Source organism: Chionomys nivalis, chromosome 25 (assembly GCF_950005125.1).
Source record: "Chionomys nivalis chromosome 25, mChiNiv1.1, whole genome shotgun sequence".
In the NCBI taxonomy this organism is placed as follows: Eukaryota; Metazoa; Chordata; class Mammalia; order Rodentia; family Cricetidae; genus Chionomys; species Chionomys nivalis.
In genome coordinates, this window is record NC_080110.1 from 12,753,499 (window position 1) to 12,764,965 (window position 11,467).

Here is an 11,467-nt window from a genome sequence, read left to right on the forward strand (position 1 = left end):
AATTACAGCAAGAAGCAGAGGAAGGAATCTCTGCCATGAGCTCTACTGTGGCATGACTGGAGAAGGAAACAGCCCTTTCAAAAACCTGCGCTGAAAACAGGGCAAAACAATTGCTCAAAATATCACCTTGTCTCAATGGCAGGGGGAAATCTTTGTGATATTGATTTGTGTTCTTCTCTATGCATTAAGGAGAAAGCCAGGCTCCTCGTGCGTACAGGCTTCAGACGACCTTCACATATTACTAGGCCTGACAGCACAATCGGCACACAGACATTTCTTTCCTGTAACTGAGTTTCTGGGTAAAAATCTACGAATAATTGAATAAGAGCAATAGGAAACAAACGTGCTGTGGTTGAATTGTGCTGTTCCAAGGTGAATCCCTTGCCAGTCTGATTCCCTGGTACCCATGAAACGGACCTAATTTGGAAATAAAGCCTTTGTACAATCAAGTTAGGGTAAAATAAAGCTGAATTGAATGGGCTTTAATTCAATGACTTATGTCACATGTGGACACAAAAGCACAAAGACCTTGGGAAGGGCATCCTGTGACGATGGAGGCTGAGGTCTGTATGCATCAAGTTAAGGGATGCTTATAATCTTCAGCAACCAACAGGAGGTAAGAGAGAAGAAACCGATCCCAGGAAAAAAATCAATTTTGGCTGTACCATGTTGATATATGTCAGTCTCTATAACTATGAGAGAACAAATTTCTATTGTTGCAAACAACTCAGTTTGGGTAAAATTTTATGGAAGCTGTAGCAATCCACCTCCATAAAGGCCTTGTGGGTAAATCGAGATTCTACGAAGAATATAACAAGATCATGGGTAAGACAAGAACGATCTCTGGTCAGTGTTGCTCTGTATCCTCTTAATTGAGTGGTGAGCAGCAATGTAGATGAGGTCTCGTTTGTTTGTTCACTGCCCTATCAAAGAGAGAAGAGATTTCATCTAAACCATGGCCATGCTCAATAACCCCTAGCTCTTATTTTTACACTTGGTGTCCTCATTGTCAGCAAGCCAGAGCTGGCAACAGGACCCAGGACCAGCCACCCAAGATCTTGAACCTGTGAACTGAGCCTTATCCTATCGCCCATGGAACCACCTTGGAAAAGCGCAGAGATTCTCACCCAGTTACAGCATGCATCTCTACAGGGGAGAGAATATCTCAGAGTGTGCCTGCCTATGACCCAATGCTGTGGGTGTCAGAAGTCAAACTGAGTTAAGGAAGAGAGACTAAACACACCTCTCTTATAATATTTTTATGCTTAGCTATACCTCACTTTGAGCTGCAGTGATGCACAGGAATAAAAATGAATGGAAGAAATGTAACATATTTTCATTATGTTTCTATTCTTGATTTACACAGTCATACCCTGGTCTCTAGGGAAATCTCAAATGGTTGGGCCCTGAGTTAGGATTTGATTCTTTAAGTGAGCCCTTGGGAAAGAGACTGCAGATCGACTCATCATGCCTATACCTGATAAGATATCTAGCTGGAAGTTTCAGAGAGCAATCGCTGCAAAGGATAGGGGATCATTCCTTCATGGGCGTGAATTAAACTATCCCACTAGTCAGTGTGATTTTACAGCCTCTGTAATGCATGCCCTGGTCTGCTTCTCACTCCAATACAATCACAGAACTGAAGAGGAAAGTCATCTCTAGAAGCCAGAACTTTTCATTTCAAACGTCAGTGAAGCCACTCATCATGGTGCTCCAGTATATCTGACCCTGTCCAGTAACGTTGGTTTCTTTTCTTTTCTCACAGTGACATACTACAAAGGAACATGTCAGAGAGGAGGCGCTCAACTTTCCATACTATTTACCAAGCCCACTTTGATAGCTGAGAGCCAAAGAAATTTAGTGCATGCCAGAGATCATTTAACCAGCTACAACTTTTCGAACATATATATATCAGATTATATCAAAATAATACTCATCTATAAAAACTTAATGGCTGTTCCCATCTCTGAGATTTTCTTTTAATTTAATAAAAATTCCAGTTCTTAGTCAAAGATGTTAAAATCCAAAGAAAGAGGTATGGTTCTTGGCCTTGTATATGATGCTGGGCACATAGTCCTCTTAAACATCACATCCTGAATTTACTTTGTCATTGGAATATACTTGCAGAATGACTGTAAAAGAGATTTTTCTTGGACGACCGGTGTTCATTTTTCAGATAAACTCCATGGCTAAATATCAACCTGTAAATATCTCACAGGCAGTAGTTAGAAGTCTAAAAGATTAGGCGAACAATAGTCTAGCCCTGGACTTTTAAGGTTAGCAAGATATGGCAAAAAGCATTCATTTGCATGTCTTTGTGAGGATTAGGAGAGCTCTAAGTTCTCCAAAGTTACTGCACAAATGCCAGCATCTTATAAGTTGGTAATGTATTCGCCAGCAGTGCCCTATAGAGGACAGCTCCTATAGGGAGCTGTCACAGATCCTAATCTTTCATATTTCCTCCTCTGAGTCACGACATCGTGCCTGTAATGCAGAGAAATAGTCATTTGGAGGCCAACAACACATACTAATAAGTTCAATAAATACAGCTCTGGAAAATAGGCTGTTCAATTATATAAAAGGGTTTTTCATTTCACCTAAAGTTACCTTCTTGAACCTTTGCAGGTGCGATGATATTCCATTGTACAACGAGCTCTCATTATTGACACAGATGCCTTATTTTTAGTAAAATTGCTCCCTGGAATACTTTATATCACCTCCACACAGAAAGCAATCTACATCTTAAAGAGTACAGCAAAGCTGTCAGTTTGAACATGCAATTGCATAACAAACCCTTGACAACTAATTTCAGGAAGCATGTCTCTGAAATCACAGCTTTCTCCTGGTGTTTCTCAAGTCATTGTTGGAAAGTCAGCTCTCCGTGGGATATCCTCTTGTTAGGGCATTAGAAATTTATCTAATATAATTGAGCAATGATCGTGAGAAAAAGTTGATGGCCAACAAAATTTTCGTGGAAGGAGAAGACCAGCTCTTAGAAGCACTTAGGAGGCTCCCTATTCTAGAGACAGCCGCTTCTTTTCATGCAATGCTAGCCTCGGTCCAGAGACACAATGGTGAAGATCGAAGTAAACGGATTTGGCTGAATTGGACACCTGGTTTCCAGGGCTGCCTTCACTTCTGGCAAAGTGGAGATTGTTCCCATCAATGGTCCTTTCACTGACCTCAACTACATGGTCTACATGTTTCAGTATGACTCCCCCCATGGCAAGTTCAAAGGTTGAGAATGGGAAGTTTGTCAACAACAGGAAGGCCATTACCGTCTTCCAGGAGCGAGATCCTGCCAACATCAAATGGGTGATGCTGGTGCCAAGTATGTTGTGGAGTCCACCAGTGTCTTCACCACCATGGAGAAGGCTGGGGCCAACTTGAAGGGTGGGGCCAAAAGGGTCATCACCTCCTCACCTTCTGTCGATGCTCCCATGTTTGTGATGGGTGTGAACCATGACAAGAATGACAATTCCCTCAAGAATATCAGCAATGCTTCCTGCACCACAAACTGCTTAGCCCCCTTGGCCAAGGTCATCCATGACAACTTTGGCATCGTGGAAGGACTCATGACTACAGTCCATGACATCACGGCCACCCAGAAGACTGTGGATGGCCCCTCTGAGAAGCTGCGGCGAAACAGCCGTGGCACTGCCCAGAACATCATCCCTGTATCCACTGGTGCTGCCAAGGCTGTGGGCAAAGTCATCCCAGAGCTGAACGGGAAGCTCATGGACATGGCCTTCCATGTTTCTACCACCAATGTGTCCATTGTGGATCTGACATGCCGCCTGGGGAAAGCTGCCAAGTATGAAGACATCAAGAAGGTGGTGAAGCAGGCATTCAAGGGCCCACTAAAGGGCATTTTGGGCTATATTGAGGACCAGGTTATCTCCTGTGACTTTACCAGTGACTCCCACCCTTTCACCTTTGATGCTTGGGCTAGCATTGCTCTCAATGACAACTTTGCAAAGCTCATTTCCTGGTATGACAATGAGTTCGGCAACAGCAACAGATGGTGGACCTCACTGCCTACATGGCCTCCAAGGAGTAAGAAGCCTGCCCTGGACTGCACATCCCAGCAAGGACACAGCAAGAGAGAGGCCCTCAGCTGCTGAGCAGTCCCTGTCCTAACTCAGCCCTTGACAGTGAGCATCTCCCTCACAGTTTCCATCCCAGACCCCCAGAATAGCAGGAGGGGCTTAGAGAGCCCTACTCTTGAATACCATCAATAAAGTTCATGACACTGGTAAAAGAAGGAATAGGAGGAGGAAGAGGAGGAGGAGGAGGAGGAGGAGGAGGAGGAGGAGGAGGAGGAGGAGGAGGAGGAGGAGGAGGAGAAAAAGTACTTAGGATGTGACACTTTGTATCCAGACTTCAAGAAACACAATCTAGTCAGAAAAAGATAAGAACACTACTTAATGTAACTTTGACTTTGCATGTCTTACAAAATTTTAGATTACCTCAGCATTTTCAAACTTTATGCAAATATATGAGAAACAAAAGCCCTGTGGGCAATAACTTCCAATTTTTATGATTCTGGTGAAAAACAATGACACCTAGAAAATCTTAGACCCTCCAAATTGCAGTTGAATAATTTATACAAAAATGCATCTCAAATAATGTATTTGGAACAAGATTCTTTCTAGTGCTGGGGGACATTTTGTAAGACTGGGTTCTGAGAATATCATCCCACTCTTCCCCAAAATAAAAAACATGCTTATAGAAGAGACCCAACCTCCTGGGTGCTTTCTCTGTTCACAAAATGTGTGCAGAGTTTTGTCGCTGATACTTCCCACAGTGCTTCTTGACATTTCCAGACACTTTGGTTCTTAAACATTGTGAAAGAGGTCAGGTTCTCCGGCTTCTAATCTTCAGCATTGAGATGCCTTAAGACCTTGTTTCTATTCCTTTCAAGAGTCCTAATTGAAATTGAAGTCAAGATCTCTGCAGTTGGGAATGATTTCCACTTAATTTTCACCCAGTATATTATTAGGGCTCAGTCTAAGCTGATTGGGAGGGGAAAGGTTCTTTACTTACAATAGGCCCAGCAAAGAGACACTTATCTCTGAGTTTCTGAGACTGATGAGTCTGTCCTACATACCTCATACCAAGAAAATCACCATGAATCTTGTCTGGTTTGTCTCAGGCTCTGGGTGCCCAGAGCTTGCATGGGCTTGCAAAGAATGAGATAAGGCCAAGAGTAATGGTTCATGGCTGTAATCCCAGTACTTGTGGAATCCAGGCAGGAAGATTGTCATCCTGGGCAATAGAGTGAGATCAGGGCAGCCTCAACTACAGGGTGAGACCTTGTTTCAAAAAAGGAAAGGCAAGAGGTAAAATGTTGTGTCCATCATCTGCATTCAGTTTCTACTACTTGAAAGGTACTAACATGATGACAGCTAATGGCTAGGAAGACTGTTAGTTGCACATGCAGGGCATGTGTGTGCTCAAGATAACACACACTGTTTAGAAACATCGGGAAGCTTGAAAAGCTCTCTGATACATCTAGACTGAGTGAATCTGAGTCTCAAAAAACAAATTAGGTGCAGGCTGGGAGGATGACTCAATAAATAAAGTGCTTGCTTCCTAAACATGAAGACCTCAGCTTGGGTTCACAGAACCCATTTAAAACGTGGAGCCTGACGGCATGCAGCTGTAAATCTAGCCATGGGGCGGTAATATGGGAGAACCCTTGCAACTTGCTGGCTGACTAGTCAGACCAATCATCAAACTCTAGGTTAAATAAGAAACCTTACTTTTTAAAAAGGCAATTGAGGATTGCACTCTACATTGACTTCTGAACTCTCCATGCCTATACACACAGGCACAAATGATCAAGTTTATAATAAAGTAAGTGGTTCATCTTGGGGCTTCTCCTTTCTGGTAGCAGCTAACCTATCAAACATCATTTGGCAGGAGAAAGTCACAGAAATTTCTTGTCCACCAGCCATGCTTCTGTTTTGCCGGACTCAGGGGCTTGCTCATATCTACTGAGCACTGAGAGTTCTCCTTGACAATTTTAAAAAATGAAAAGAAGCTGGGACCATGTTTGAAAACTCTAAAAATATAAGTTAGACAGAAGTAAAAAGTTCTAGGCACATCAGGCTTCTATGAATGCAATACCAGTAAACTGTCTCATGACATTATCTAAGCATTTCATAGCAACCAAAGATGCTGCTCTGAAGAAAAGGGGGGAGCTATTTGGACAGATGGCAAAATGCTTGTGAGTATAGAGAATATTCCTGGGTCATACAGCTAGAAATACTTATTTAACCTTTAAGTTTTAATTTCTAAGAAAACTCATAATTTCTAAGAAACCTCTGTAAACATGGTCCTAGACCTTTAAATGTAGCTGTTATCTCTACTCACAATGGCATGAATTTCTAAAACATCCCAAGTCCGGCATTTGCATGCATTCAGTAAAGTCTAACATTCAAGTTCATTTCTGTACCTGATTTATCCTTACATTGTTTCACTTGTATATGATGAGAATTGTCTCTCCCTATTGCTATGACTTGACCACGAGAAATTTTGATATCTGGCATGCCGCTGCATGCCATTAAATGGCCTGTCCTGAAAACATCTTATTTGTGTTCTACTCTTTACCCACCAATCTTCCCCTGTCCTTCCCTTTGAGGATCTGGATTCTCATATGTTATCTTCTACTCAGACACCTATGGGAAGTAGCTTTAGGAGGGGTCTAGAAACCTAAGAGCAAACACCATTCAATAAATAGTAACAGTGCATTTACTACGAGCATAGTGTTCTACCAAGCAATCTAGGGACTGTGCAGAAGGGACTTTCTTAGATGCTTATGAGGATTATAGTTACATGGAGAGAAAGCAAAACTGTGCAAAACATATACAGAAGCAAACAAATGTTTACCTGGTAGTCACAAAAGCAGTAGAAATAAATTGTGTCTATCATTTAAAACAACTCCTTCCCACAGTGTGATTAGCCAAGTCAGAAATGTATTTTGGGACTGGGTGATTCATATAATGCTCTAAATGTTGTACTTTTGACGCATGAATATGTACAGTTTGTAATAGAATTACATTTTCTGTGGGGTGCAATTTTCCATGGTGTCCTATTATCATCAGACAAAATAGTATTTGCTTTATTTCTTTACTGGCACTTGAAGTTATAAGGAGATATAATGTGAAATAAAAAGCTAACAGTATACCACAGTGCACAAAAGGGGTCGATTTCTTGTCAGCCTTTCTCTAACTTATTAGTTTAGGTTTTGAAGGGGCAACACACTGAAATATATGCTTGACTCCTCTGAAGTGATACATTCTAGGAACTTATTTCACACATAATAAAGAAAATCATTATTGTTGATGAGCAGCGGTGTTTCTGGCACTTGTTTCTTTGTTTGTTTTGATTGACCCACACTATCAGAATAACAAAGAAAACAATCTTTGCTGGTGAATCATCAGTATTTTCGCTTCAATTTCTAGACTGAACATCCTGTCGGAAGAATGGATTATATCGAATTCTAGTTTGTACCCCAGAATCCAATATAATACCTGCCACGTATAAATGCCCCCAAAACTCTTTTTAATGTTAAGAAGACACAAGGTAGGTGTGGTATGCCAAATAATACGCTTATCTATGCCATCTAGAACCTTCTTCCCAAAGATTCTATGACAAAAGGGTGACCTAATGAGAAGATTATTTAGGACATCCCCGTATAATAATGAGAAAGGTCAATAAGGAGATAGAACATGAGATAAAGAATATCCAGGGGGAAAGTAATGCTACAGAAGAAGACCATGGCCCAAGGAAATTGGGTTACATCTAGAGCTACAAAAGACAAGAAAATGGGTGCACTTTCCGAACCTTCATTAGAAACAGTCCTGCCACCAACTTCATCCTAGACACAAAGGCTCATTTTGGACTCTGGCATCCAATCTGTTGGTTTATAACAAGCCCTTTCCTCATGAGATGCACCACACATATCTACTCACCCCAGACAGAAAGCTCAGGACAGACCAAAGTATGGATACCACCAAAGTCCAGCTTCATGAACCAATGAGTTTTACTGGGGTTACTTACAGGAATATGGATGAGAGGCTACTTAACAGAAGCAGAAATGACTCAAAGACAATTGCACCACCAAAATCCACCTCAGCACAGGTAACAACTGGGAAGTTGGTGCACACTGTACAGCCTACAGGCAGCTCAACAGGTTAGAGCGCATCCTTTCAACGTGACTCAGTTGCTCTAAACTTCTTCCATGCTGAGTGACTTCTTCTCACCTCCCTTGGCACTTTAGGCATGTGGTCCATGACATACATGCAGGCAAAATATCTATACACATCAAATAAAAATAATAATAACATAAGAAAACATGAGAAGTTAGCCGAAGAAAACATGACCTAGTAAAACATGAATCGTAAGTATCAGAAGCAAGAGATAAAATCCTTAGACTAAATGACTGATCTTGTTGTTAGGATCTGATATGCATATCATACAGAGATGTAAATATAAATAACCAGAAAACACAAATTTGACATGAGTCACATAACACTTAACAGCCTAACAACTATGAGAAGTGACTAGTCATGAGAAGTCATGGGAAGGCTTCAAGAACTAAAGGAAAAAGGAAACTATAAGTATTTAAATAAAAGAAGAGAGTGGAAGGAAAGAAGGGAGTTGATAACTAACAAATACGCTTTTCCTACAGGTACAACAAATTACATATGTTATCCTTGAACTAGCAAGAGCTCTGATTCCTTGACAAAACTACATTCTACAGCAATTCACCTCTGAAATATCTTCCCAAACACAATCTTGTTCATTGTAGATACTGTGCCTCAGAAGACCTGAGCAAAAGAATTTCTTTTCTCAATGTTCTGGAGGATAGAAATCTGACTTCAGAAAAGACTGGGCACACATCCATCACTCCCTTATCCTCAGCACCGTACGCAACAGTGAATCTCCATATTTAGCACCATTCACTGAGGAGAGAGGCTTCCTTAAAAGATTAAAGCTGATGGTGGCATATATCTATGAATATAAATATAATTATTTAAAAGACAGTTTGATATTATGCCAACTTAGTTAAACAACAGTGTTTATCTCGAGCTAAGAGTTCCATCATCTATGCTTCCGTGGGTTTTTGACCAGGTCTACAGAAGTAGGCATGGATTTCTTCCTATGGATCAGGCATCAAATCCAATCGGGGTGTGACTGAGTTATAACCATAATGGTGGTGTCACTATTTCAAAAGTGATGGCATCTTTCCTGGCAGTTATCTCTGTAGCTCTTAGAGCACACAGCTGGGTTGGACTACAGATGGCCCTTTCTCCCCCAGGATCCTGTATATTACCTTCCGGGGTTAAGAAAGCTAATTGACAAAGAGAAAGCTTCCAACTCAATCCCATCTTTACTCCTCTGTAGCATAGAGCCACTGTGTGGTATTTTAGCAATAGGCTCTTGCCATCCCGTTCTGATGAGCAAAGAAAAAAATAACAAGACCTTGGATTGTTCTGACGGCCTCTCAGGACTCACTGCCCAAAACTCACAAAAAGAATCTCACAGCTAGCACCGTGGTTCTGTGTAATGACTCAAGGCTTCTAGGAGCAGCTTCCCAGGGGAAGAGTTCTTAATCTTGTCGGGAAAACCCTAGAACTCTTACTGGAATCTGGTGTTTACATTTAGAAGCTCCTGGGCAGTAATACTCATACTCCCATGCACCCAGCCTGTTCTTTGATTTATTTCCTCTCGTTTTCTGCTCCTATGATATAACCCCACTCTCACTCAGGCTCCTATTCTGATGTTTCTGTTATTTTAGACTCTAAAAGAGGAGTTGGGAGCCCCTCTTATTCTAAGCCTAATATATGCTAATCAGAGATGGCAGATAATGGAACAACAGAAGGTGCTTATCTAGAAAGGAAAATAATCGTGTTTCCACATTGGACTGTAATTCCTATTACTAAAGCATCCTCACTTTCTAATAAGAAACTTCAAGAAGGAGGTTGGTGGGTGTTTAGATTCAGAGACCAAAACCATACTCCCCCAAATTTTATCACCAAAAACAACTTGATCTGAGTCTTGTGTGATATGTGGGATTCTCTAAGTGAGGGGTAGTAGGTGGGGAGGGAGGTAGCTGGAACAAACAGCATACGAAGGGATCAGAGCACCCGGTGTCAGCAAGATTCTGATACAACTGATGAGTACAAGGAGAAGAACAAGGCAGTAATGCTGGATAGACATGAGTCCAGGTAAAGAGATCCTGGCTGGATGCTAATATGACTAGGTTTGATTTTGTAGGCGAGCGTAGGCAATTGAAGTAATTTCACCAAAAGCAGAACATAAAGAACAACCCAGTGAAGGAATGCCTTGGGGAAGCATTTTGAAGGTGTGTAGATAGTCAACTGGGGAAGGAAAAGAGCAGATAGGGGACGAATACCACCCACAACCCAAGTAAAGATAGTAGCAAAAGAGAGAAAGAGAAGAACATTTGAGTGTCAGAATATAATCTACAAAACAGTGCGAGGAATTTTAAAGAAGTCACACCCATTTCCTATACTTTTTTCAGAATAACTTTGTGCAAACAGAAGGAGCATGTTATTTTGCAGTAGGAACTGGGACTAAGAGATTGCATGGTGCTTACCCTGGAGCATCAGTAGCCATAAAACAGGAGAGCCCAGATTGGAACCATGTTTGCTGTGTTTCCACTCTTATTCCCATTCCACAATAAACTGTCTTTCATGCCAGAGGGACTGAAGAAATCAATACAGATATGAGAAACCAGGAGGTCAGAATAGTGGGAAAAGTAACTAGATAACGTGGGAGGAAAAAAAAAGGAGAACCCGCTTGACTTGAGGTGGGGACAATAAACTGAATTCAGGTTATCACAGTATAACCAAGTAAATGCTCAGTGGAGCCAGACATCCTCTGCAGAGCAGTGGGTGCTCTCTGTGAGAAGTACAGGTTTGAGTGTCATCAACACAGAGAACAACATTTACCAGGAAAAGCAGACAGGGCATCAAGCAATTAAGAGTGCAAGGGTAGTGTGCATGCATGCACCAGAAATCATATCATTTTGTTTTTGTCTTTCTGGTTTTGATGGAATCATTGTTACTAGGATGCTGAACCCAAAGATGTACTCTGGACCTCTGCAGAGAAGTTGAGAACCAGTTGGTACTGGAGTCTGAAGTAATGTGCACTCACTCCCTAATGCTGTAAAACCAACAGCATAAAATTTGTACCTGAAAAAATAACTGCACTCATCAGTCAAGTTCTCTAAGTAAAAAAAAATCTGCCTATGTGACTAAAGCTCAGGTTTAGCCAGAGCTTTGCTAAGGGTTGTCTAGCTAGTTCCTGGCAAAATTTAAAGGAGTCTGTCATAGCTTGTGACAGAGATTAAAAAGACCACTAGAAACTGGCAGAAATCGCCATTCCCAGCTTCACTAGGGGTAAGGGAGCAGACTTGGGGGCGTGTGGTGAC

At 41.5% G+C, this 11,467-nt stretch overlaps 1 pseudogene; it reads left to right on the forward strand.

The window, feature by feature from the left end:
- The first annotated feature begins 3,065 nt into the window (after positions 1 to 3,065).
- On the forward strand, positions 3,066 to 4,060 carry LOC130866559 (glyceraldehyde-3-phosphate dehydrogenase-like; annotated as a pseudogene).
- Positions 4,061 to 11,467: the final 7,407 nt, after the last annotated feature.